Below are 6,673 nucleotides of genomic sequence, written 5' to 3' on the forward strand. Positions count from 1 at the left end.
AACTCGTTCATGCAGTTGCAGCAGCTCGGGAAGTAGGTCACCCGTTGAACCGGGCATTTCCTCTGCAGGACGACCTGTGAGCATACCTACAGACATCTTTCTGTTAGTCGACTTCCTCGCCGAACTCTTCTTTTCAAAAAAGCTCGCTCAAGCACTTACTATAAATGCCGCGACGAAGCCACCAATTCTCCTTAACTGAGTCAAACAGCTGGGCTCAAACATCCTTTAGTTCCTCACCCAGCTTGGTGTTGGCATCTTGGAGATTATTTTTCTCTTGCCTCACCCTTGTAAGCACATTCTCGCCGGCCTTTAACTGGCGCAGGAGATCTTGCTTGTCCGGATCTAGTCTGGCGCCATCTGCAATATTATTGTCAGACTTATATACACGCCGCACTTCATAAAATTCTTATCTTTCGAAGTATATATTACCGGAGGGGGTCTCTGTGGCCCCCCTGGGGTGGCTAGTGCGGCCTCAAGCTGGGCCTTGCACTCTTCAAGCTCCTGAGACAGTCGGGTATTCTTTTCCGTAAGATCCTGCATAACAAATGATCCTTAAATCAGTTCTCCTAACTAATTTTAAGTCTCGGGGGCTACTGGCATATATAACTGTCAAATTTCCTCACCCGTATGTCCTTAACATACTGCTCCGTGGCTCTGGCTAGACCATCTTGAGCGGCACGGAGGTGCGCGTCTCCCGATATTGAAGGCATTCAATGCTTCTTGGGAGAAACACGCGTCACGAAGAACTATCCGACGGCGCCTGTGATTCATGGCGCTCTCCACCTCGGAGTTGGTGGCGGACAATCTGTCGGCATCCTCTGTCAAAGGAGCATCCGACGCACGCCTCGTGTTTACCTCCGTTTCCGAACCCAGCGTTGGAGCCTGGCTGGCAGAGGTTCGATTGGCCATCTCTCCGGACACAGTCCGGCGAGCGCTCTTTTTCCTGAAAAGAGCACCAGAGTTAATATACCTTCCCGGAATCAATCCTGGGAATATGGTGACACGCATTATAGTTGCGGCGGCGTTTCAGTCCAGACCGCACTTCTTTTCAGCCTGCTTGGCCGTGCTGCCTCTTGTTGGCTAGCCGCCACGGGCTCGGCCTCCCGCCTCGAAGGCACCCCGTACAAAACACTATTGATATACGGTGATCAAAAATAAAGCACGGATGGGTAATTAGCAAGGTACTGGGGCTTCGGTCTCAGTTACCTGTGAGGCTGGAAGTATTCCGGGTAGTCGGCCGTAATGGTGACCAAGGCATTATCGATGCTTAGTTGGTGAAATACCCCATCGATCAGCTCCACCGATATGTCTGGATCCTCTTGGGAGGCCGGATCAAGGAACCGTTCCGAATCCTCGGGTTGCGGAGGCGGGCTATTTATATCTTTTACGGCCTAACGCAGTTCCTGTGTCGAACTCACAAAATGAGATATATAACCATGGAGTACGGATCGGATGTGCGGGAAAGGAGATGTTCGCTTACCCAGCTTCGAGGATTGTTCATAGAAAATCCGTTAAATGGACTGACGCGGAGAAAGTCCTCCTCTTCCCCCTTGTACAGCGCGGACAAGATCTTCACCAGTTCGGCGACCGATCCCGGCCCCTTACGGCCATGACGGGTAGCATCGTCCTCCCCGTTGAAATCCCACATGGGGTGGCCCCTATATTGAAGTGGCTGCACCCCCCGCATAATGCATGTGGCCATGACACTGATCATGGTCAGTCCAGAATGAGCCAGCAACCTTATTCGGCTCATTAGGTAAAGGACGTCCTTGTCGCTGTTCCTCGGGGGGCTCCATGGACGCCAACTTAGGCGTTTCTTCAAGGGAGCGTTATTGAACTCCGGGAGACCAGTCCGAACGGGATCCGGTAGCAGGGCGTCTTCTATATAAGACCATTCCGAAGGCCAGTCTTCGGACGCCTTCTTCGGGGTTCCGGATAGATATCCGGTCCCGGCAATGCGCCATAGCTCGGCTCTGCCCACATGATATATTGACCCCTCATGAGAACGGGGTATGAGGCAGAATAATCTCTTCCACAGCGCAAAATGAGCCTCGACGCCCAAAAATAGTTCGCAAAGGGCTATGAAGCCCGCGATGTGCAGAATGGAGGCAGGCGTAAGGTGGTGCAGCTGGAGGCCATAGAACTCCAGGAGCCCCCGGAGAAACGGATGTATTGGAAATCCGAGTCCTCTTATCAGATAAGAGACAAAGCATACCCGCTCTCCTTTGGAAGGATCGAGGATGCTCTCCGCTTCTTTTCCACCCTGTAGGTGGCAAGTCCGGCTCGAACTAGAACCATGAAGGCCGGGGGAAGGAATTCCTTGGTTTGGAGCGTCACTAGCTTTCTATGCGGGACGGAGCATCTCTCCCAATCCCCCAGCTTGGGGCTGGGAGCGCGAGAGGAGGAGCCGCATCGACTGTCCATGGTAGGATGGATTTTTTGTCAGAGGCGCTCCAATGAAAGCTTGCGAAAGGGGGATGGTGTGATTCGGATCTAGATCCTCGTCTCTTTTTATAGGCAGCTCATTTGCGCAGCTAGGGGGGAAAGTGTAAAAATACCCTGGCTTTTCGCATTCGTTTGCCACGTGGAAGATGGCCATTATTGGACGTGGAAGCCAAGGAGCGCAGCATTTATCAAAAGCCAGACACTATTCGACAAGTATATGGAATTTGAAGAAGAACCCGCCTCGCAATGCCGAAGACAATCTACGCGCCGGACTCATCGTCATTGAAGCCTGGTTCGAGGGCTACTGAGGGAGACCTGGATTAGGGGGTGTCCGGATAGCCGAACTATCACCGTTGGCCGGACTCCTGGACTATGAAGATACAAGATTGAAGACTTCGTCCCGTGTCCGGATGGGACTTTCCTTGGAGTGGAAGGCAAGCTTGGCGATACGGATATTTAGATCTCCTACCATTGTAACCAAATCTATGTAACCCTAACCCTCTCCGGTGTCTATATAAACCGGAGGGTTTTAGTCCGTAGGACGAACAACAATCATACCATAGGCTAGCTTCTAGGGTTTAGCCTCTTCGATCTCATGGTAGATCTACTCTTGTACTACCCATATCATCAATATTAATCAAGCAGGAGTAGGGTTTTACCTCCACCAAGAGGGCCCGAACCTAGGTAAAAACATCGTGTCCCTTGTCTCCTGTTACCATCCGCCTAGACGCACAGTTCGGGAACCCCTACCCGAGATCCGCCGGTTTTGACACCGACAATCATCATTATTAGAGCATTGCCCCAGTGAGGAAAGGATGATGGAGACTATGATTCCCCCACAAGTCAGGATGAGACTCTGGACTTTATGAAAAATAAAAGAGGCCAGAGAAGCCCAAATGAAAAAAAAGGCCAAAGAAGCCCACAAAAAAGAAAAAAAAAGAAAAAAAAAGAGAGAGAAGGGGCAATGTTACTATCCTTTTACCATACTTGTGCTTCAAAGTAGCACCATGTTCTTCATAGAGAGAGTCACCTATGCTTTCACTTTCATATACTAGTGGGAACTTTCATTATACAACTTGGCTTGTATATTCCGATGATGGGTTTCCTCAAATGCCCGAGATCTTCATGAGCAAGCAAGTTGGATGCACACCCACTTAGTTTCTTTTGTTGAGCTTTCATATATTTATAGCTCTAGTGCATCCGTTGCATGGCAATCCCTACTCACTCACATTGATATCTATTAATGGGCATCTCCATAGCCCGTTGATACGCCTAGTTGATGTGAGACTATCTTCTCCCTTTTTGTCTTCACAACCACCACCATACACCACATATAGTGCTATGTCCATGGCTTGCGCTAAGAGTTGAAAAAGCTAAAGCGTGTTAAAAAGTATGAACCAATTGCTCGGCTCATCATCGAGGTTGTGCATGATGGGAGAATTTTGTGTGACGAAAATGAAGCATGACCAAACTATATGATTTTGTAGTGATAAGCTTTCTTTGGCTATGTTATTTGATAAGACATAATTGCTTGGTTGGTATGCTTGAAGTATTATTGTTTTTATGTCAAATGATAGACTATTGCTTTGAATCACTCATGTCTTAATATTCATGCCATGATTAGACATATGATCAAGATTATGCTAGGTAGCATTCCACATCAAAAATTATCTTTTTTATCATTTACCTACTCGAGGGCGAGCAGGAATTAAGCTTGGGGATGCTGATACGTATCCGTCGTATCAACAGATTGATCCAGTGCCTAGTGCCAGTTCCTGTCTGTTCCATGTTTTATATTTTGCAAAAACCCCATATCAAACGGAATCCAAACGGGATAAAAACGGATGGAGAATTATTTTGGAATATTTGGGATTTTCCAGAGGAAGAATCAACGTGAAACGGTGTCCGAGGTGGTCACGAGACAGGGGGGCACGCCCTCCCCCCTGGGCATGCCTGGCACCCTCGTGGGCCACCCGTAAGGTGGTTGATGCCCTTCATTTGCCGCAAGAAAGCTAATTTTATGAGAAAAATCTTGGCGAAAGATTCACCCCAATCGGAGTTACGGATCTCTGGATATAAAAGCAACGGTGAAGGGGAAGGATCTGAAAACGCAGAAACAGAGAGAAACAGAGAGATAGATCCAATCATGGAGGGGCTCTTGCCCCTCCCACGCCGTGGGAGCCAAGGACTAGAGGGGAAAGCCTTCTCCCATCTAGGGAGGAGGTCAAGGAAGAAGAAGAATAAGGGGGGCTCTCTCCCCCTTTCTTCCGGTTGCGCCGGAACGCCGCCGGGGGCCATCATCATCACCGCGATCTTCACCAACACCTCTGCCATCTTCACCAGCATCTCCATCACCTCCCCCCCCCCTCTATCTACAGCGGTCCTCTCTCCTGCAACCCGCTGTACCCTCTACTTGAACATGGTGCTTTATGCTGCATATTATTATCCAATGATGTGTTGCCATCCTATGATGTCTGAGAAGATTTTCGTTGTCCTATTGGTGGTTGATGAATTGCTATGATTGATTTAATTTGCTTGTGGTTATGTTGATGTCCTTTGGTGCCCATCATATGAGCGCGCGCATGGATCACATCATAGGGTTAGTTGTATGTTGATAGGACTATGTATTGAAGGGCTAGAGTGATAGAAGCTTCAACCTAGCATAGAAATTGATGCATACGGGATTGATGGGGGACTAATATATCTTAATGCTATGGTTGGGATTTACCTTTGAACGTTAGTAGTTGCAGATGCTTGCTAATAGTTCCAGCCATAAGTGCATAGAATTCCAAGTCAGGGATGACATGCTAGCAGTGGCCTCTCCCACATAAAACTTGCTATCGGTCTAGTAAAGTAGTAAATTGCTTAGGGACAATTTCACAACTCCTACCACCACTTTTCCACACTCGCTATATTTACTTTATTGCTTCTTTATCTAAACAGCCCCTACATTTTATTTACGCATTCTTTATTATCTTGCAACCCTTTCCAACAACACCTTCAAAGTACCTCTAGTTTCATACTTGTTCTAGGTAAATCGAACGTCAAGCATGCATAGAGTCGTATCAGTGGTAGATAGGACTTGAGAGAGTATTTGTTCTACCTTTAGCTCGTCGTTGAGTTTGACACTCTTACTTATCGAAAGAGGCTACAACTATCCCGTATACTTGCGGGTCATCAATCTTATGTATGGGAATCGTACTAGTTAGTTTTAGTTGCGTCACAAGATCCAAAGTGGCTGATCTTTGCTTTTGGAGCTACATATTTTTATATGATCTTTGAGTCATTGAGATGCATTAACAATTACTTATTTCTGTTCGCTCAGTGTTTACAAGTTACTGATCGATCACTCGCTAGCCTACTAATGCGCTCCTGGCAGTTTTATTTGCGATGCAAGATCCGAAGTGGCAGTTTTCTTAATAGAAATGCCTACCTCTGAAGAAACTGACAAGCTACACTATCCTACCTACTCGATCCTACACAGATAAATAGCAGATCACGCACGTACTACCTCCTTTCCAGTTTGCAGGGCTCAATTCAAGAAATGACCTACTCGATCCTACATGAATAAATAGCGGATCACGCATGTACTAGTATCTCCTTTCCGGTTTGCAGGGCTTAATTCAAACCTCTCACCAACCAAGGTACTCCCTCCGTCCGGGTTTATTATTCCCGTGAGCAAAGCAGCAAGACCAAGGCATGGCAATAATTAACGGCATGCAGAAGTTTAAGCCTAATTAATTCCAGCGATTTAAGTGGTTGCATGCGTGCCCTCTGCTGCGACTCGTTGCATGCTGCTCCGCGTACTGGCTGCGAGCAATTCTCAGTGCCTGCATGCAGCCATCCGTAATTAAGGCAGCTAACGGATGCGAAAAAACATGCGCTTTAATTATTGCAGGCTTTTTAAATCCGTGGAATCATTATTGACAAGGAGGGAGATGATTCGAGTGCACTCATTTGACTGCCATGCCGGCGTGCGACCCAGACAGGACGGGACGGCACAGTCATAATTTCAGTTTCTCTCATTTTCCACGGCAAGCTGGCACGCTAAGCCATTATGCATTGAATTCCGATGACCATCGCGCTACCTTCCGCCTATAAGTATTGTTTCCCGGCCTTCTCCGGTGGCACCATGACCCAACTCGCCATATCCTCATAAGCCCCCACTGCCCGACGTCGCTCGCCACATCCTCCATGCCCCCGCCCGTCCGCGGTAGGTGACGCCGGA

This window comes from Triticum aestivum, chromosome 1B (genome assembly GCF_018294505.1).
Source record: "Triticum aestivum cultivar Chinese Spring chromosome 1B, IWGSC CS RefSeq v2.1, whole genome shotgun sequence".
In the NCBI taxonomy this organism is placed as follows: domain Eukaryota; kingdom Viridiplantae; phylum Streptophyta; class Magnoliopsida; order Poales; family Poaceae; genus Triticum; species Triticum aestivum.